Source organism: Protopterus annectens, chromosome 10.part0, assembly GCF_019279795.1.
Source record: "Protopterus annectens isolate FY-2018-M chromosome 10.part0, PAN1.0, whole genome shotgun sequence".
Lineage (NCBI taxonomy): Eukaryota > Metazoa > Chordata > Ceratodontiformes > Protopteridae > Protopterus > Protopterus annectens.
The window spans coordinates 1,646,831,684-1,646,854,742 of NC_056744.1; the positions used below are offsets into that span (position 1 = coordinate 1,646,831,684).

The 23,059-nt window shown below is 44.8% G+C and overlaps 1 protein-coding gene across 3 annotated transcripts in view; it reads right to left on the reverse strand.

The window, feature by feature from the left end:
* The window catches only part of LOC122813843 (nuclear factor 7, brain-like), a 235,896-nt gene that overhangs the window by 134,509 nt on the left and 78,328 nt on the right, over positions 1–23,059 (reverse strand). The gene's annotated exons all lie outside the window — the stretch shown is intronic.

Consider the following 23,059-nt stretch of genomic DNA (forward strand, 5'->3'; position numbering starts at 1 on the left):
CAGAAGTCAGAAAATGAAGTATTAGCTACATGACAGATGTCTTGAAAAAAAAATCATAGATAACTTATATAAACTGTAACAAATACAGAAATAGTTAGATTGAAATCTTAACTAAACCACCATAACAGAATAAAAAAAAAAAGATGGCCAAGATAATGAAGTTATGTACTTACCATAACGTTCCATCTGTGTTGTCGATCTTCATTCTTCCACAAGTGTTTTTGGATCCTATCCATTGGTTCGGACTTGGACGATGCTAGAGCTCGCAGTCACCAGATCACTCAAGCGTCTCCTTTACCCACAATATAACTACCCAGTTACCTCAGATCTTGTCTGGTGCTACATTAGCATAGGAAGATTAAGAGAATTATGGAAAGCAATATCCAGAGTTATATACATGTATAGAGACCATATTAATACTTGTTCCTCCAGAAGTCAAGGATGGGGGTTGGTGGAGGGTAGTTGAGGAAGAAAGAAGATTAACACCACAGATGTAACGTTATGGTAAGTATGTAACTTCTTTATCTGATGTTGTCAGTCTTTATTCTATCCTCAATGAGTGGGACAGAATCCATAGCTACTTGTATCCAGGGTGGACTCAAGGAAGGATATTTCAGCACCTCAGAACCAAATTACGTCCTACCTCTGAAGACCAGATCCAACCAATAATGAGTGATAAAGGTACTAGGAGTAGCCTAAGCTGCTGCTGCAAAAATATCATCCATAGACATCCTTGACTGAAAAAAACATGGAAGTAGCCACGGATCTAGTGGAGTGTACTTTTAATGGATGTGTGAGAGAAATGCCCACTTTATCATAGATAAAGGAGTTGCAATTTGTTAGCCACTTTGATGGGGTAACTTTGGAAATTGGTTTTCCCAATTTTGGTTCAGAGAAGGAAATAAACAGTTGGTCTGCTTTCCTTCGCTTTCTTTTGTTGGTAAACTTAGGAAACAAACAGTGGCAAATTGATAGTACTACTGATGTTGGATTCTGATGCCACCTTTGGAGGAAAGGACAGGTTGGTATGTAAAGTCACTATCTTTGTGGAAAACTAAGTAAGGAGGTTTAGAAGATGGTGCTTGGATCTCAGAATTTCTTCTTGCGGAAGTAATGGCAACCAAGAATATTGTTTTCCATGAAATATAATTACGGTCACATGTAGCTGCTGGTTCAAAGGGAGGTTGTGCGAGAGGCTGAAGCATCAAATTCAAGTCCCATGGAGGTGTAGGGTCTATAAAAGGAGACTTTAGAAGTTTCCCTTTTAAGAAAACCTTGCTTAATTTATGAGAAGCTATGGATGCACTGTTAAGTTTTGTATGGTAATTTGAAATTGCTGCTAGCTGTACTCTAACGGTTGAAGTACTGACACCATTTTGAAATAGGTGAGCAAGGAAATTTAAAATGTGATAGATGGGAGCTGAAAAAGGGTCAAGACTATCCCCCGGATTCTCAAAAGCTTGCATGGAGTGCAACATTGTTGCAGGAGTTCAAGCAGGCAATAAGTCTGCCGTGCGATCCAAGAACAGCCTACAGGGGCGTGCACGAGCGCTCCTGCACGGACTAAGCCGTGGTATGCAAATCACCCCATTTGCAGGAGAAATCTACGCAAATTAGGTGATTTTGCAATCCAGGAAGCTTGCAACAGTCCATGCAAGACTAGTGCTACCTGCAGAAATGTACTCTGTTACTAACAGAGTACATTTCTGCAAAATCCAAAATGGAGCTGTGACAGCTCCAAATAAAAGGCTGCATATCATGTAGTAAGCATGCCAATGGCCAAGTATAAGGCCAATGGCATTGCAAACAGTAAAAAAAAAACACAAAAATCTTTTTTTAGCTGATCTCGGCCGTTTAAGCAAAGGGCAGTGACGCACAAACGGGATCGGGGGAAAATAACAAAATGAACCTAAATTAAGCATTCTAACTAAAATCAGTATTCTGCCATGCAAGTCAATGGCAGGCAGAAGACAACATGGCCAGTGAGTAGTGGTTGCTAATGGGGGAGGCTCAGTGGGAGATATGTAATGATGCATTAGCAGGCAATCCTATGCAAATGAGGGGAAGGATAGTGAATCCCAGTTTTCCCCAGCATGTGAGTCAGGTCTCAACAGTGTAAGAGTAGTAATAGCTCGGTGCAAGCCTAGGAGTTAGGTGACATCATGGGTGACATCATGGGTGTGTGTGTTAGGCATACTGTAAGTGGATTGGAGCCCTGTGGCTCGGGTTTGCTCTTAGCCTAGCACAGCTAAGCTAGGGGGTGTGTCTAAACCTGCTTAGCACTCTTTACGAAGCCTAAGTGGGTGTGCGCGCCGTGCATTGGGTTTTATAGGAAGAAAAAAGAAGTCAAACCACGAAATAGCAGCAGTGTGCACATTTGAGCACTCTGTTTACACGGCGTGCACACGGGCTTAAACAGGAAGGCAATGGGAAGGGAAAAAAGCAGTACGAAGGTAATCAAGGAGAACCAGCTTAGCTGGCAGGTAAAATGTATCAGAATCAGCCAATTACATAGGCAGCAGACCAGCCCAGCCCAGAATACTACTATAAACTATGCAAATACCTTCCCCTCTGGTTTTTCCCACATTCTATACCTCCGGTGTAAACAAGCAGGGAACTTTCAACACTCAACAGCAAAATGATAGGGGCTGCAATAGCTATCATACAACAACTTGTGGAAGAGGCTGAGGGTAGTGAGGATGTGAATGCTGTTGACCAACCCACAGTGAGGAGACGGAGAAGAGTGTACAGACCCAGGGTAACCTACCAGGGGCTACATGAGCTGGAGAGAGTGGAGCGCTATAGGGTGGACAGGACCTCCTACAGCAAATTGTTGAGCTGCCGGCCACGCCTCACACACAGAGCTAACAGACGGGAACCCATCCCAGTGGATACAAAAGTATGTGTAGGCCTACGAATACTAACTACAGGTACCTTCCAAAGGCCAACTGGTGATATGATGCGGATTTCGCAGACATCAGCATCCAGGGTACTCTACCAGTTCCTGCATGCCATGGCAGCACGTTGGTGAGCACATATATTTCTCCAACACCTGTGAGGCATTGGCCAGCAATATGCAACTGTTCCACTAAATAGCAGAATACCCTGAGGTAGTGGGTGCTATAGACTGCACACATATACGCAAAGCACCACCCGGTGAGCCAGCTTCTCCTCCATCAACTGCTAGGTCATGTGCAATGCCCAGGGCATAATAATGAATGTGTGTGCTGGCTGCCCTGGAAGCTATCACGATTACCACATCTGGCATCTGACGCAGCTGTACCAGAGATTTGCCAATGGGGACATCCCTGACTGTCACCTAGATGCACGCATACCCACACAAGAACTCCATAATGAGTCACACACACAAGCCAGAATTGTAGTTGAGCGTGTATTTGGGATGCTCATGTCACGGTTCTGGTGCCTGTACACATCCGGTGGAGCCTTGCAGTACTCACCAGCTACATGTACCCAAATTGTCCTTGTATGTGCCATGCTACAAAATATGATCCTGCAGGAACAGCACGAGCCAGGGCCAAACAGCCCCACACCATTGCCAAGGCCTGCACAGGCATAGTGTGACTCGGAGGAACAACCTGAGCCTGCCCCAGCAGGCAGAAGGAGACGTGCCCAGTATGCCCTGGCCTTGGCAAAGATGCAACGTATAGCACGGACACAGGAGGGACACAGGGAATAACACCTCTCTCTGACTCTCACATACAGTAAAAGGGATGCCAAACATCACATTACCTGTGCTTAATCATGTGTAGGAAGTGTACATGTGCATCCGACATAGGCAACCCTGCAGCACCACCCTCAATACTGGGACACCCACAAGGTTAAGTGACATACCAGTTGGGGGAGGTTCACATACCCAACAGCCAGCAGGAAAGGTGTAGATAAACACAAAGGCTGTGCTATGGCCTCTGAATGAGGCCTATGGGTAACCCCCCCGCCTACACAGACTACAGCAGGTCAAGCAGTGGATGTCAGTTCTGAAGGATAGGAAGTCAGAAACTAATATGCAGGTAATTAAAAGGTAAGATATCTAATACACTGGTATGCCTCTAGTCAGCACGATAGGTAAGACTACAGACTGAAATGGAGTACCCGACATAGGAGTACAGTCCTAGCAAATGTGTACAAGTGTCAGGTGTGCCCCCCATCCTACGTAGAAATGAAGTCACAGTCAGGTGTGCCCCCCCAACCCTGTGTAGAAACGTAGAAATAGTCAGGTGTGCCCCCCCATCCTACACAGTAATGTAGTAACATTCAGGTGTGCCCCCCCCAATCCTGTGTAGAAATGTTAGGTGTGCCCCCCATCCTATGCAGAAATGTAGTAAAAGTCCATGCCAAATGATCGACTGATACCCTGCAGAGACAGCATGCTACCTGTAGGTGTACAACACAAAGGTCATTACTGCAATACAAACTACCTGGACTCAATCCACACATTCAATACAGACAGCTATACTGGGCATGCCCACACACAGAGAAATGAAGGCAATGCCAGTCAACAACATACTGAAAAGTCATACTGGGCATGCTCACACACAAACACATGAAGGCCATGTATGCAAACACCAGGGGCCAGACATATCTGGCAGCCACAGATGTTAGTGCAGACACTCCTCAGTATGCACCACTCATGCATTGCACACACAGTGGATAGGAATACAAGCATATATGCAAGGACAACACACTATAATAAGCCAAAGGTAGACATGCATAGATGTGTGAAAGAGGGTGACTGTGACAAGGAGCCATCCAGGCCTGTCCCACCCGGCACACAGGCAAAGGGCCACAACCACACGAGGGTCAGATGTCACTCACTGCAGATACTAGCCACTGGTATATGTCAGTATTACAGAGTATGTGGTGCACGTGCCAGCTATGCAACATGACTGTTCCAAGGAAGTAGTCATCTAGCAGCTGTATACATGTACCTGTGAAATATGTTGTGCCCGCATGTGGCGTGCCAACCCCTAGATGAATGGGTTATGGCCTATGCACACACACTGCCCTCCCCATAGCCTCACTATGACAAGCATGCTGAGGTCATCCACTGTGAAATACATCTTTGGGAGAGATTTAGCCCAGTAATCTCCGTGGCACATCCCATAACTGCGTACTGCTGTAGTGTGATAAACTAGTTAGGTAGGAGTTCTAACCCCAGCCTTGGCAACTGTGTGTGTGTGTCCATCTCAGTCTGTGTAGAGAGCAATGCTTTTTAGGATGGTCACACTCCCTAGAATTGAAATGCTCTACTTTGGTAAAGCTGCTGATGTCATCCACCTAGAAATACATCCCTGGGAAGGTTGTATCCCAGTAATCTCCATAGTGCGTGCCGTAACTGTGTACTGCTGTAGTGTGATAAACTAGTTAGGTAGGAGTTCTAACCCCAGCCTTGGCAACTCTGTGTGTGTGTGTGTGTGTGTGTGTGTGTGTGTCTGTCTGACCCTGTCTATGTAGAAAGCAATGTTTTTTTAGGATGGTCACACCCCCTAAAATTTAAATGCTCTACTTTGGTAAGGCTGCTAATGTAATCCACCTAGAAATACACCTCTGGGAAGGTTGTATCCCAGTAATCTCTGTGGCGCGTGCCATAACTGCATACTGCTGTAGTGTGATATAGACCTCTGTTAGGGGTTCTATACCCACACATGTCAGTTGTGGATGTTTTGTGTGTGCTTCAATGTCTGTGTAGGGAGCAATGCATTTTAGGCTAGTGACACTCAGTACATTTCAAATGGCCTACTTTGGCAATCCTGCTGATGTCATCCAATGTGATATACACCTTTGGGGAAGGAGTACTCCAATAATCTCAAGGAGCATACTAGCACTGCATAGAGCTGTAGTGTAATAAACTAGGTAGGGGTTCTACTCCCAGACATGACAGGTGTGTGTGAGTTTTTAACTCGTATCCTGTGTGGAGGTGGGTGTGTGTGTGTGACACCTGGGCCGAATGTGGAGCAGGTTTTGCAAATATCTTTTATGGTGGCCCTAGTATATATCACAATGTCCACTGTACAGGGATAGCAGATGTAAAACAGCCGAGAGGCTGGGGTGCAAATCCAGACCCACACATGTGACATCAAGGCCACGCAATCCACAGTTGGCAACCCCAGTATTACCCAGAGCACACTCTCAACCCATGTCTTATACACACACACATGCCGAGGCAACAGCCAATGTGTGTGTAGTACACTGCATACTGGCAACAGATAGTAACTATGGAGTGATTGCCATGGCCTACAGAGGGCATGGCACCCTGTCCATCTGTCCAATAAGCACATACATGCAAACAGTTCACCTTCCCCATGTACCACACTGGACACCTGCTATACCGGTGGTGTCATCACATGTGGCCCACAAAAGACATACCATGCCTGAAAACATGCCCTGTATGGACAGATGCCACTGACACCAGCAATTGCCGTTAGCATACTATCAATGTAGGTGCAGGGTTAACCTGCTGTCCATTACTAGTTCCTGCCACAGGTGGCCAAGACTGGCACATCTGATGATAATCTGTGTACAAAACAAGGGCCTGACACCCCAGGTACAGTTCCACATGTCACTGTACATGCATGTGGGAGGTGTGCACATCCCAGACACCGTCCATGTCATGGACTATGGAACACATACATGGCAAGCGATGCACAGCATTGGCCACATGCAACAGTCACCCAGGGGACTGGATGGTGGATACAATACCCACCTGTGTGGGTAAATGCAGAAACCACAGCCCTCAGCCACAATGCAAACCATTGTCATGTGGCCTGATGCCAAGATATACCCATCACCTAGCCTTGTATAGCTGTCTAGCACAGTCGACCACCACATACCTGTGCAGAAATGCACCCATGCATGTCAGTACTGGCACCCTTTGTGTGTGTTGAATGATGCGTATCATCACATCCACACTCACTACAAACCCCAGTGGCATACTGAAGCATGCTGTCTGATGTCAAGACACCTCCCCATACCCTTTGCCCATATAACCTCCATATGATCCATGTGGTGCATGTGACACCTGCACAGTAATGTGTTGTGGCAATCTCACTAGTGACGAGCTGTATCCCTGGCCCTGCCAAATGTGTCAATGTGTGTGTGTCCCTTTGAGAGTGTGGCTGTGTTGACGCTAGCACCTATTCATGCAGACGGGCACGTTTACTTCACCTACTGTACAGCTACCATATCCCTGTTGCAAATATCATTCACCATCACATATATGTTCTGAGGACTCCACAACAAGTAATCTATGTGGCGCATCCAATAACTGCATAGGACTGTGATAGCACTACATAGTCGTCAGGGGTTTGATACCCTGAGCTGGTAGGTGACACAAACATGCTTAGGTTTTTCTATCCCACCCCTCCTGACTTGTCAGTGCCTCTGTCTGCCTCTCTCACTCCCTCACTGGGGGATGTGGAGACCTACACCTGCTTTCCTTAGGCAGCAGCATGTGTATTTTAAGTGATGCGCATGATCAGCTGATGGCCCCGGCACAAACTGCAGCCTTCCCCTAGATGACTGCATGTGGAACAGCTGTGGTAACATTCCCATAGCCAACTGCATGGAAACACACACCAATATCTAGGAATATCATGTTAGTGTTGTCTTTCCATTCACTGTGAGGAGGAACTTTATCTGTTGTTTGGCAAACAGCATCTCAGATGGAGTGGGGATTTACCTCTGACAACATACACTGTGGAAACAGGCCAACACAAAGGAGGGGGATGTGCCTGACCTGACTAGAGACTAAGTGCTGCTATACTGCATTTGGAGTAATGTTGGTTAAACAGGGTGTGTGCGGATATGGCTGTCCTACACGTATTAATACCTGTCATGTTAGTTCTATTTTATGAGGACTCCCCATCTGTGGGGTCATCTGCAGACTGGGCAGAGTGTGGTGCCTTTAGTTTCATGGGTTACCCACAGAGCATGTATCTGTGAACTGCAGAATGTAGTGTGAGGATTGCAGTCTGTAGATGTTGAAAGCCGGGACAGTTACTGACATCATATCCCTCATAGGACGTATGTTGCGTCAAACCCTGTTACAACAGTAAATGTAAGATGTTATCACAGCAACATGTCAATTGGCCCTGTGTATGTGCTTTCACCCACAACTCTGTAAACCTTTGTACATATGTCATGCATTAAGAGGTGCATATGTGCTCTACACCATAATTTGTGTCATCATATCTGGCAACAAGCCAGTGAGATATCAGACTGCTACACGTTACGTACAGTAGGAGTTATAATTGATGACATAACCTGGACATTATGTGGTTGTTGGTACAGTACTGAGGTCTGTGTACTTATGGTGAATGTCGACAGTGTGTGTATTGTCAATATGTACCTTGGCCTGTGTACAGACTGTAGTAGATGTCCTTGTTCTAGGTTCTGTCCTATCTGATGTTACATGCTGCTCCACTGTATGTTACCGTATTGGCTTACATGATTGTAGGGCCATACACACACGTCTCGTATCACAGATGAGCATCAGGCCACACTGTGTAGTGGCCCAGTATTTGTAGGGCTAGTGTGTGAGTGGCACATATAATGATGGTGTAGAACAGATAGTCCATATACTGTAAAATCATGCAAGCTTACCATATGTGGCTGTGTTCACATTGGTTGTGGTTATGCACTTCCACACAGGTGTATCTTACCCTGTGCTGTCACATGCCTGTAGAGCCTGCTATATATGCAGGTACATGTGCATTCCCCCATAGGAGATGTAGGCCAGTGTTGAGCCAGTCTGTCTGTAGCCTGTACAGTGCTTTGTTACATGCCTATCAACTTAGTGTACTTACCCAGTGAGATGTCATGTGCAGATACTTGCCAGATGTACTGCTGCCGGGCCTCCCTTAACAGTCATGTATGTCAAATGGAGCGGTGGGATGCTGTACAGATGTATGCCAATATCTTGTGGGTAGTATATGGCCATGACACCTCTATCCCAGCAGTTATGTGTCAGGACAGACAGGGGTGTGTGGATGCATAAACTATGGGGGTAAATGTATACCAGTTGTTATGTGCTATACACATCTACATGGCTGTTAACATCCACATTGTCATGCTTGGTCCACATATTCTGCACTAAGGGGTTCTGTGTACACCTCTGGACTGTACAGAGTGTGTCAGAATGTCCACATCTATTGACCAATATCTCTGTAGTCCACAGGAGCATTACGTGCTTGCAGCAGTACTGTACTAAGATGTCCTTAGGGTGTCTGTCAGTAGCCAATGGTGCACATGTGAAAAGCAGATGCGACATCCCACCCCACACACACTATGTCTGTGAAGACGATCCCTATTATAGTAGCAATAGTCTACTACTATACCTGCTATACATACTGACATCCCCTTGCACTACGGAGTTGGGACTATAGGGGCTGAGATAGGGTTACACCCCATGTTCAGGACATATGGTGAATATATATGTACATATAATTATCCAGACATCTATATAGATAATTACACATGTACATATTGGCATATAGAGATGGGTGTGTATATGTACATAGATATGCATATACACACCCAGATATATACATATACAGAGCATTATATGTCTACACATACACAGATAGTGAGACATATGCACATATACTCATACCGCGCTGCCATTCCTGCCAGCAGTCCACTGCTGTTGTATCCCCAATACACATGGTGGGGCTGGTGCCATATATGTGTGTGTGCTTCACCTACACAATACATGTGTGCCCATATGCACTACAGAGGCCAGTGTATGTAACAGTGGTATATGGCCCTGTATTATTGAGTCTGGGGGGGGGGTGCACCATACATAACCTAAGATGTTACAAACTGTGGGGGTATCAGGGGTGGGCTGTCGTAAGGTATCTGGATGTACAGTACCATACATTGCACCTACTTTGGCATTACTTACATAAAGTGGGTTACTGCAGACCTACTGCCTCCTGCCATACAGACTGTTCTGTTTGCCAGTGTGCCTGTGATGGTGTCAGTTATGCCTTGTTATGTATCAGTTACATCCAATTTGGCCAAATGAAGTCTATACCACCTAGTGATTGTGTACACAGTGTAGACAGGGGCTGCTGGACTATACACCTGCATCATTTACTGCTGATTGTGTGGTATCCTGTGGCCCAGTCTATCATTACTATTGTACGATTTGAAGGGCTTGGCCTGGACAGCAACAGTTGTGAACCTTTCCAGACTACTGTGTTAGTAGAACAGTTTCACAGTTGCATTACTCTGTTTATATGGATGTCAGTGTCTGAACAGCTATATGACATGGCATATACATCTGTAATAGTACACAAATAAAGGTATTCCATTTCTGCAAACCTGTGTGTGGCATTTTATCCTATGACCTCTCTGTGGGTATATGTTTGCAGGCAACATATGTCATTTGTATGGGTGAGCTCATACAGTGTCCAGCTGTTCAGGTGTGAACTGTAGGCATTGTGGCTGTTCCATACTGCGTGCACCTTCTACATATGTATCTTACTGTACATCTCTGCGTGTGTATGTGTAGTCACATATATATATATATATATATATATATATATATATATATATATATATATGTATATGTATCTGCATATGTGTTTGTGTATATGTATCCTGGGGGTGTTGATAGCTTCCACATTTTACATTTCCTATGGCAGCCAGACTGTACTACATGATATGTTACCAATACCAGCCTGACATCATACAGGTGGGATGTAGTACTGTTAACATATTGTGCCCATGTCATGTCAGGTCCTGGTTATGGGATCTGCAACACTTGGTAGTGTATTGCAGGGCGGACATGTTTGGCTGTGGGGAGGAATGCCTATTCATACAAGACATATATTGTTTGGGGCCTCTCAACCCCATTACCGGTGCATGTGGACATATTTGTTTTTGTTAATCTACCACTGCTATCCACAGATGTATGGCCACATATACCTATATAGATATATACATCTGCTTACTTATATATAACTATGTCCGTATATATCTACGTAGATATATATCTGCGTACATATATGTAACTTGCTGTGTATATGTAGACATATATGCTGATGTAGCCATTTGCATGTATATATGTTCAAAGATATATATATATATATATATATATATATATCTACATATATAGATATGTTGCATCTATTTAGATATTAATATATTTATACACACACATCTAGATGTTGGTATACATTCTCTGTACTGTTGCATGGCTGGGCTGGATGATATGTTTCTGAAAACATCAGATTTATGTACATCTGGCATGGCTTAGTGGTAAATCAGTTTGTCTATGGTGTGCAGGGTCCTGGGTTCGAGCCTTGCAGAGGCTGTTTATTTTGTTGCTGGGCAGAACACAGGCAGTTGGATACAGAGTGATTAAGGCACCTTAAAGCAGTTGTAAGCTAACTTCCGGTTACAGTTTCTGATACTCAGTTAGCTTCTAAATTGCTTAACCTGTGTAGGCATTGCTTACCCCTGCGCAAACAGGCTTAGACCCGCTTACTACTGTTTAAAAGTGATTACTCTCGCTTACCCCCGCACTAATTTCTTTAAAAGAAAAAGGGGCACAATTTCTTTAAAAGAAAAAAGGGTTGATAGGAAAGTGGTGAAAAAGGGGCACAAAGAGGGAAAGACAGTAGGGAAAACAGCTAGGGATGTGCAGGAACGGTGTAGGGAAGGTCCATAGTCGCCCATTTCTTCTACAGCAACAGCTGTGCATATACTCTAAATTTGGAGGTAGATTTGGACACTCAAACCCCTGGGAGAGAGGGGTGAGACAACAATAATAAGCTGTGATGCCAATTAGACCGAATTACATGTGTGCAGTGGACATGTGTGCAAAATGGACAGCTATGTATGGGGCGAGATTTTTTTGTGGGAACAGATTGCCCTTTTTTTTGTCAGGTGAGAGTGCGATGTTGGGGAGGGATAGTAGGTATATTTGCGGAGGTAGGTTGGGTAGGTTACCAGACAAGACACACAAGACGCATACAAGGGCGGTATATGACACATGTGGGGGGGTAAACACCTTGATGGGGAGTGGTGTTGGGATATCGGAAGCCCACAAGCCCCCTAGTGGTAACAGTGGGATTGAGGTCCCACACATAGGCAGTCACCACTGCACTTTCACAGTCCTGAAGGTGGCTGTGCTGGGGGCTGAGATGCAGAGCCAGGCTGACTCTCTAATTGTGACACATGGCCCTCAAGCTGGCGTAGAAGATCACCGACCTGCTTCTTGATTGCTTTATGCACCACAACCCCGTCCTGGTGACGGTTAACAAGTGCCTGTCTATGCCCACTCCCGGGGGGGCAAGCCACATCCCCTGAGGCAGTTCCACCCGAAGGTGGTGCAGGACCAATAGACCGGGAGGTGCGGGGTTGGGCCCCAGACATGCTGGTGCCCAATGCCTCGGCCAGCTGAGATGGGACAAGTGGGTCTCCTGGGACAGGCCTTTCCAGGCGTGCTATAGTGTTTAGATTTCAACATCATATATGGGTTAGTAATAGTCAACACATCCCAGCGTTAAGTATAACAGCATGCATAGATATTCCCATTAACTCAAACACCAGATAAAGAGCAGTTGCATAGCAAACAAAACACATGCATATATGAGATCACAGTGGTAATAACAGCAGCATGCAGGTACATTGATGGCACCATGCCAACAATGTTGGAATAATTCAATATGGCACATGCATGAGAACCATTAAAATATTTACCAAACAAGTGCACATTATCAGAGTCGGTACATACCAGTTGGGGTGGGTATGGTGATTATTGTTGGAGATAAGGTTGGGGGAGAGAAAGATGTCAATTAACAAGTAGTATATTCCTGTACTCCACATTACTTTCCTAGTCAGTGCTGTTATCTGCACCTTACAAGTCTTACTACACTACCCTATAGACCTATACTGGACACTGATATGGCTGTCAACATCATTACACATGAACCAGTTTTACCTGCAGTATACACCTCTTTCCTGGTATACCTGTGGAGGGAATGTTTGTTAACACTGACTGCTTGTACACATACGCCCGGATTCCGGGTTGATGTTTTGCACTATGCTATCCAACTCTTTCTGCACAGACTCTGGCCATGTGTTGACCACATGCTGGTGTGCCTGGACATATCTAGAATATTGCCCTCTACCACATTTAGTGACCCGACACATACATATACATGCTTTCCTACACAGTTATATTATGTAGCACAGTGTAGGTGACAGTGACCAGTGATATGTTATTATTCAGAGAAAAGTACAGTTTTGTACCTACCATAAATGTAGATGTTCGAAGATCCACATTGCTGCAGTCCTAACACTTAAAAGGTCCAAACCCATAGGCAACAGCTAAACAATCAACCAGCCTAACACCAAGAGTATGTACAATATATACAATATATACAAAACACAATATACCTCAGATGTATAACCCATCCCAGACAAAATGTGGATGAACATCTACATTTATGGTAGGTACAAAACTGTACTATGTTCTTCATCCCACATTGCTGCAGTCCTAACACTTAAACCAGCCCTGGATTTAGAATAGAGAGGAAGGTGGTAATGCTTGGAGAAAGTATGCACTGAACTCCAAGTAGCTGCCTGAATCTCCTTGCCATGATGGGAATAACAGAATGTAATGCCACTTAGATATAGTTTGTTTTGACACAGGCTTACCCTGAGAACTCAAAGCAAAAGAAACAAACAACTGCTGAGACTGCCTGAAATCCCTAGTCCTGCTTAAATAATAACTGCCTGTGTACATCTAAAGTGTGCAAAATCTTTTCCCCTATTTTGGGGATCTGCATAAAAGTAGGCAAATGAATAGTTTGGTTTAAAGCTACACTAGAAACCACCTTAGGCATAAAGGAAGGATGGAAAATCAAAAGGCTCAACCGCCATAAGGGCCTGCAATTCAGAAACCCTTCTTGCAGAAGTAATGGCCAACAAAAAGCAGTCTTCCATGACAAGAATTTCAATTCAGCAGTAGAAAATAATGGTGGGTCACAATCATAGTGAGCTGAAATTGCTGCAGCATGAATCTTAATGGAGGAGAAAGACAAACTCCATAATCATATTCAAAACTTGTTGAGGAAGCTGAGACCTGCTGTGGTTCAAAACAGAATATGCCAGGCTGTTAGATGAACATGAAGATTTTCCCAACTGAGCGAAAAGGCATCCCACTTTCCAAGCTGTGTGAACTTTTTAGGCAAATCATTGCTTGCCTGCATAGAGGATAAGAATGTGTTCCCCCCTTTGTTGATATACCACACCACAGTTGTTGTTTGTTGTTTAATCAACACCTGCCCTGAGAGAGAACCTTGAAAGCCATCAATGCAAACTGACTGCTACTGCTATCTTCATCTTGTTGATATGTGTAGATGCTGGTCTGGCAGGCCACTTGTCTTGTATCCACTTTCCATTCAGATGAAGCATATGTTTCTTTTCAGAGACCCTGAAGAACTAGGGGGGACCCCACTGTAGTTAAGTAAGGGCCTGGCTAGAAGGAGAAGGAGCCAGAAAACAGAAGGGGGGCCTAACCACTTTAGGGAAGGAGGGGAGAACAGCTAAGCACCTTCAGCCTGGCCTACCTGCAACACTCACAATCCCCTACAGTACCAGGGTGGACGGTACCAGTACAGGTTATATTGGTCTGTATTTCTCAGCACAGTGTTCGTGTCCAACGTACCTGTGGGAGCAATGCTTGTTAGCACTACCTGACTGTTGCCACACAAGGTTCCAGATTACACATTAGTATTATGCAGATACATCTGACTCTGTTACTGTACACACACTGGTCGCAGCTTGACAACATGGGAGTGTAGATAGGCCATACTTGAAATATTAGTCTAACAGTTTCAGGGGTTGCTACAGTGACAGGTGTGTTCTCATGATGGTTGACAATCACTTGTATTCCCCGTTTGCTGGCTACACATCTGGGATCATCCCACAGACTTAGCGGGGGATAGGCAGCAGATATGGGCACATATACTGGACATTCTGGCATCATGTGTACAGTTGTGGGGTATGAATCTGTATGCAGTCTAATTCCACTCCCAGAATTCAGATCATGGCTGTGTCTGCTACAACTTAAACACTGCTCATCATAGTTGTGTCTGCTATATTGATATTGCTGTACATCTCCAATCTGCTTTCTGTCTTAATCTCCTGTGTTTATGCATTCTGACCTTGTATAACAACACTCTTATACAGAATTCCTACACAGTTATATGTTGTAGTACAGTGAGGGTGACAGTGATGTGTAATACCTCATTATTTAGAGCAACTGCACATCATTCTTGTATTTCTGGGCACAGTGTTGGTATCTGACAGACCTGTGTGAGGAATGTTTATTAGCACTACCAGACTGTTCCCACATACAGTACTAGGTTCCACATTACTATTACGCATCTCACTCTGTTACTGTACACACACTGACCACAGCTTAACAAGTTGGGGTGTAAATGGGACATACGTGGCTTCTTAGTCAAATAAGGCATTGGTGTGTTGCTAGTGTGCCAGGTTTGTTGTCGCAGATGTGTGTCAATCAGTTGTATTTCCTGTTTGCTGCCTATACGTCTGGGATCATCCCACTGATTTCCCAGGGGGACAGGTTGATAGGCATTAGATATGGGCCACTTTAACAGACATTCTGGACATATCTGTAGAGTTGTGGGGTATGATTCTGTATGCAGACTACTACCACTGTCAGGATTCGAACCGTGGCTGTGTGTGCTAAAAAAACAGTTCACATCTCAGTTGCATGTGCATTTTCCCTGTTTACTGAATATGTGTCTCTCAGTTGTACTAAATGGCCTCTGGGGATTACACCTGTCATATACAGGCATTCCTACACATTTAATTTATGGTGCATGGTGTGGGTAACAGTGATTAATAATACAGTACTATTACATGATTGCAAATCTACATTACCATATGATACCAGAATATACACATGCAGTCCAGCAGTTAGACCTGCTTTGTCAGGATATTACACTTTGATTGCCATACAAACAATACAAGACTCTTCCTGCCATCTTCTCTAGTGTATGCAGTATGTGCCTTGAACAATACAGGTTTTATACTAGCAATTAATTTACTACTATTTTTATTTCCTATGACAGTAAAAGCACTGACTTGCCTCACATCGCAACCGCGCCAGGCGGCAGATGTGGGCCTCCTGGTTCACGGCCCACTTTGTTGCAGCTGTGGAGGACATAAGAGGAATATTTAGCCATACCTATCCATGATATACCTGACCTTTCACTTTACACACATACTGGGGTGATACTTATGCACAGCTGGGACATCCCCTGATGCTCTAGCCTCTTGGAGCCACTCCTCCAAGAGGACACCCTTCCGCTGCTTCAGGTCGGCATAGTGGTGCCTGACCTGCTCACCTTCGGGGTATGCCAGTGGCACTGGTGAAGTTGCGGGCGAGATGGTCCCAGGCCTCCGCCTTATACTGGGAGCCCTGGTACTGGCCCTGCAGCAGTCTCTGTGCATGGTCTTTAACTAGGAATCCTGCCATGACCTTGGACTCCTGGATGTACCAACGCTGCACCTGGAAGCGCACTCCTTCACCTCTTACTGCCATAGTGCCTGCAAGGGGAAGCTACAACCAGTTACGAGCTGTATTCCCGCCTCTTGGGTTTAAGTGGGGCCAATTTCCCACACTTTTCTGTGATTGGCCGGTTTTGCAAAGGCTAAGCTATGGGCAAACCTGCTTACCTAAGATTGGCATTGTTTAAAGGGGTATACCACTGGCCAGAAAGAGTTAGCTGGTCTACACATTGCTCACACCTCCTAAGTTGGCCTCTGCAATGCTTAGCGTTGCCTACATTACACATTCATTATAATGCCTTTTTGGCATTGTGTTATTATTTATTACACCTTATTTTTTTGTTTAGTATCACTGATTGATGTGTACATACACTCTGTGGGGTCCTTGCGTTTTATTGGGGACTTTGACACTCTTATTACAATTACACCTCACTTCTTGGGTTATGGCACATATGACTGTATACTGATGCCTTTCACATGTTCAGTTTGGTTATACTATGGTGAGGACATGTTTACTACTACCTCATTCTTCTGTACTTCTGTGATGGCTTGGTGGAGAACTGCTGGGACTATGGTGTATAGGGTCCTGGTTCGAGACCTGCATGGATGTTTATTTTGTTGATGGGCAGAACAAGGGCCGTTGGATACAGAGTGATTAAGGCACTTTTGAGCTAGGTAAGCACTGCTAACCTGCCGTTACATCTGCTTACAGACAGCTGGCTTCAGAATTGCTTAGCCAGTGCAGGCATTGCTTACCCCCGCGCAAATGCACTTAAACCTGCTTACTAGTGCTTAACTATGCTTATGACTGCTTATTTGTGCTTAAACCTGCTTACTAGTGCCTTATTCATTATGACACTGACACTTCACGTGCATTTCCTGCAGTACTCCAGTTCATAAATATATGTCATTTAGTGGGTTTTGCAACAAACATATTGGTCATAACATGCTCTGCCATGTTAAATGGAATGTGCTGCAGTGGGACTCAAACCGGGAATGCCTGCTTGTAAGGCAAATGCTCTGCCCACTACATTATTGCTATGCTGCTTCATTTGCATATATCTTATTTGTTATCCTCTTCTGCTTTTTAAGCTGCTTTAAACGTAGCTAAGGATGGGCACACCCGCTCACATACAGTTAGCTTTAATCGGATTTTTAAAAAATATATAACAGGGTTTCTTTATTTTATTTATATGTACTGTTGCTGTTGTACACATGGGGGACTGTTGGCGGGGAGATGCGGACACCTATGAGTGGTCTCGCTCATTCCTTACCCCTTTCTGCTGTTCTACATTGCAGGGACGTGTTTATTTTGAGACCTCTGCTCTCAGACACACCCCCTGCACTCTTACACGCTCCGTGTAAGCCTAGGAGCTCGGGAAGTGTGCCTTATTAATATGCATGGCGTGCTGCCATCCTGCTTCTAAACAGGCGCTTCTGTGCAAGACTAAGCTAGTCCTGCACAGAAGTTTTGTAAATCTGGGGGTATGTTGCTGAGCCCAAAGGGTAAACCTTTTCCATTTACTTGAATATATTCTCCTTGTCAAAGGTTTATGGGAAGACAAAATTATACGTCAGACAGGTGATGACAGCATAGATTGTCTGGCTACTAAGGGAACTAGAGAAGCCACACAGTCAGCTTGAGGTTTATAATATCAGGGTGTGACATACCCATCGAGTGAGACAGGAGGTCCGAAGTTGGAACTAGGTTCCATGGTGGTTGAACCAGGTGAGGCCATAGGAAGGGAAACCAAATTGTCGAGGCCAGCAGGGAGTAATGAGGATTACTGTGCTCTTCGATCTGGCAGCTTTCTGCAGAAATGTTGGAATCAATGGAGTTGCTGGGAAGGTATAAAGGAAACTAGGGGGCCAATCATGAAGTAGAGCACCCCTTGGTGACTACCCCTGTGGGGCAATCAGGGTGAAGTAGTTGCTGCACTTGTTGTTAAGGGTAGAGGCAAAACGACTGACATGGCTGGCCCCACTGACAGAAAATCTCATCCACCACTTTCTCGTTCAGGGACCACTCATGTGGAAGAAGATTGCACCTGCTCAGTTTGTCTGCAATCACGTTTGATCTCCCCAGAATGTGCATCGCTAAAAGAGGCAGTCGGAAGATAATGGATAAGATTTGGCTCCTCCTTGTTTGTTGATGTACCAGACAATTGACATGTTGTCCTTTTGAATCTCAACTGTCCAACAGGGAAGAACATCTTGAAATGCTTGCAACTCCAACAGCACTGCTCTCATCTCCAAGACATTTATATGCAAACTGGCCTCTTTGAGGGACCAAGTACCCAGGGCCGTCTTTCCTAGATAATGCCCCCCCCCCACCATCTGGGAAGCATCCATGGTCATTATGGCCTTGGACTGCTGGGGAATGAAGGGATGGCCATGACAAAGTTGAGCAGATTGGATCCACCAATAGAGATCTCTTTTGCAAGTGCTGGTAATTTTTATCTAATATGACATTGACTGATGAAAGTCTGATCACCGAGTAGCCGACCTCCTCTGGAGGATCTGCATGTAAAATCTGGCCAACATAACTAAGATTATCACTACCACCATGAGGCCTAGAGTTTGGAGAAGTGTGCAGGTTGAGATTGATGTGATCTCTACAGCCTTTTAACCTGTGACCTTATTGTTTGAATTCAGTGTGGTGGAAGGGAAGCAACGGCAGTATGTGTTGAACAGTGCTCCAAGAAATTCCACTGTCCGAGTTGGTTGTGAATTGCTGTAGTTTATGGTTATTCTTAGGAGAGCACAGGTGTGGAGAACCTGATCTCTTGCATGTATGTGCTGATGCCTGGTTGGAGCATTAATAAGCCAGTCGTCCAGGTAGGGAAACACCCGGAATCCCTGTAGTCTGAGGTAAGCTGTTACTACTGCCATGCATTTGAACACCATGGGGGTTGTGGTGAGGCCAAAGGGCAATACTCTGAATTGGTAGTGGATGGCTCCCAGCAGGAAGTGTAGGTACTTTCTGGATCACCTGTTCATTTTATGTGGCATCCTGAAGATCTGTTGAACACATCCAGTCATCTTTGCCCAGAAAAGGGAGAATGGACTGAACCATGATTATCCGGAACTTAATTTGATGAAGATTTGTTTAGCTATGTGAGATCCAGAACTGGTCTCCAGTCCCCTGTTTATTTTGCACTAAAAAGAACTCTGTGTAAGTTCCTGATCCTATCTAGTCTGGTGGGACCTCTTGGATTTTTTTTCTAGCAGCTTTTCAATCTGAATTGCTACTTGATCCCTCCGACTGGGTGAAACACTGGGGATTTTTCTGGGACATGGTGGTGTGGTAGGGAAAATGTATTGTATAACCTCTGGATATAATCCTCTACACCCAAGTATCTTTTAAGTCTAGCCAGGCTCTCTGGTGAAGGGATAAACGTCCCCCGACTATCTCCGGTGGTGGACAGTCGGACCTCTGTTCAGGAGCGCTGGTAGGGTTTATCAAAGAGAGATTCTCGTGAACCCTGGTTTTGTGGGCCACCTCTACCATGAGGGTGACAACATCCAGTGGTGTTCCCCTCTCCTTCCTCCACATGTGTCATGGTAATCTTGGGACTTTTTGAACCAAATTTTCCAGCCACTCCACAGATTCCTGGAGTAGGATCTTTTTTTTTTGGGGGGAAACATATGCCCACAGCAGACAAGGTGTTTTCATCCTTTTCACACCTGGATAGGTTCAGAGGTTGGTACTAGGCTATCAGTCATAGGGCCTATACAAGCCTAGCCATAACAATTCCCTGGCTATTTCTTACCACAATATTTACTTCCCTGGACCCCTGTCTAGCAAGGTGACTGACGTGATCCCCGGGGTGAATTTCCTATCTCCCATCCAATCATCAAGGTTCTTTTTGAAGAGGGCCAGAGAGGTGCTCTGCTTGACATGTATGGGCAGTCTATTCCAGAGTCTGGGGAGCCTCTGGGTCAGGAACCTATCCCTCCAGCATGTTTTGTTCATTATGATGACAAGGTTTAGATCCCTGGAGCGGGTTTCTTTCACCTCAGGGTCAAAAAAAAAAAAAAAAAAAAAAAAAAAGAGTAGTTCTGTCAAAGGGAGCATTGATGAAATTGGACTTAAATGGCTCAGCAAAATCACACAAGTGCATCCAGGCATGCTTCCTCATGGAAAAGCCTGAGCCCACAGCTCTTGAGCTCCCTTCCGCTAAACTGGAAACTAACCTCATGGAACTATTAGATATAGACTGCAGGGTTGCCAACTGAGAAGTTACCGAATCTTTAACTTCTGCAGAAATGATTCCTGATAAGAGTATTTGATAATTCCTTGCTCAAATCTCTCTGAAGTCTAATAAAGTTTGCCAAATAGTTCAACAACCTCAAGGCAAAGGTTGCTGAAGCAAAGACATGCTTCCCCAGTCAGCCCATCACCTCACCCGTGACTGCCTGTTGGGGGGGATGGACAGTGGAACTCTCATTGGCTAGTTCCTTCTTTGTCGCCACTGCAACTACCATGGCATCAACTGGAACCCCTTTCCCCCAAAACTGTTTGTCAACAGATGGTTTCATTATCCTGTCTGATCTCTGAGGTATGGCTTTTATGGAGTCAGGCTCCTTCCATGCCTGTCTAGAGATCATGTCAATGAGCTTGTCGGCAGGTGGAGTCACCCATGAAGTAGAGAACCCTGTACCGAAAGCCTCTAGGAGAATGGATTCATCCAGCGTAGCGCTGGAGGATATTCAGCCACCTCTTTGTTTAAGGATTTCTAGGATGTCTCTGAAGGGAATATCTTCAGGAGGTGACCATGGGGACCCATTGCCCTCGTCAAAATCAGTGTCTTTGGTAATGGACTCCTGTGGGGAGTCTAGGTACTTCCTTTGCATACCCTCTTCCTGGGCACTTCCTCAATGGGATGTTCTGGGGAAGTATTGAAAGAGAAAAACAAAATTCCCTAGGCAGCAACCTGAAGTTTTGGTACAGAATGTCCAGAAAGTTAAGGCTCCAGGCACTGGAGTATCATGGTAGAATATGTAGAATCTCAGGGGGAAGGTTATGTCAAGACAACCAAGGCAGAGAACACTCTTCTCAGCCTCAAAGGCAGAGCTCAAAGGAGCTAGAGAGAGGCTCTGATTCGAAAAAGCAGCTTTCCGAATTATCCCTCTTTCCGATCCGTCGGCACTGTCCCTGAGGAGGAAGTCGGAGCCGAACTATCCAGTGCTGAGGCACAGAGGAACACAGATGGTTCCAAAAACTTTGGAGTCAAATGCTATACCCCACAACCGGCAGGCAGGCTTTGGCTCAGAGAGCTCTTTGGATCCGAAATGATCGGAGGTCTCAGAGATGATGTTGGATCCAAGGATACAGTGATTCTCAGATCTGAGACTGACTTATTGGGAGACTGGGATGCTGAGATGCTACGGCAATGGATGGTGTTAGAGGAGGAAATTGCAAGAGAGGTGTGGTAGAAGGTCAGGTAACCTGACTCAGAGGGGTAGGTGCTGATGGAAAACCAGTCTACCCCTGTGCCAATAGATATTCCTCACCACTCTCTCCACATCTTCTTTTGTGAGATTTCTCAAAGAATGAGTAGAGTAAATGAAGGGGGATGCTGGCCGACACAAAAAAAAGTGATGGAAATTTGTCAGGAACTGCATCTACCAATGGAGAATATCTAGAACGAAGACAATATACAGTCTACAAAGTTTCTTTCTGATCTGATGATTTTTGCTTTCTGATCCAACTTAGATTGTGACGGATCAGTAATGGTCGATTTGGATGTTGTAAGATCAGAAGCACCATTCGGGTCCTGAATTCTCATTTTCTTCTGATCCAGGGCTAAGACTGGATGTTTAGCAATTCTCTTCCGGGGAAGAGTCTGAGAAGATTTTGATGAGGTGGAAGGCTTAAGACTTTTGAGACTGAAACATGGCTTCTCAAAAACAGGAAGGGAGGAGACCTTTCAATATCAATTTGTTTTTATCTTCTATTAAAGCTCGCAGATTAAATCTGTGGCAAACCACGCAGTCCTCATCTAAGTGTAATGGACCCAAGCAGTACACACAAAGGGTGCATGCATCCGAAAGAGGCAACTTATGCCCACATTTGCAGAATTTCTTGAAACCCCCAAGTTTGTCAGTCATCATGCAATATCTAAATCAAATAATAATAATAAGTAGAAATTCAAGTAGAAAGGCAATTCAAGTTAGAAAAGGTAACCTCATTTTTTTTGTTATTAACAAGAAGGAAAAGGAGACATAGGGATACCACCAATAGTATGAAGAGTTATGACCAGGTCATAAAGGGACGGAGATACTCATGATAGTATCTAAGAATACCAAGTACAAAAAGGAAATGAAAAGAAGAAACAGCAGCAACTACAAAAGGGAAAAAAAGTTAAAACTATACCACTTCAAAGATACCACACAAGAAAAATGAGGTAAGGGGATACCAAGAATGGTATGTAAGAATTTACAATGAAGTCGTAAGGGCAAGGAGAAAAACAGCAACATTATT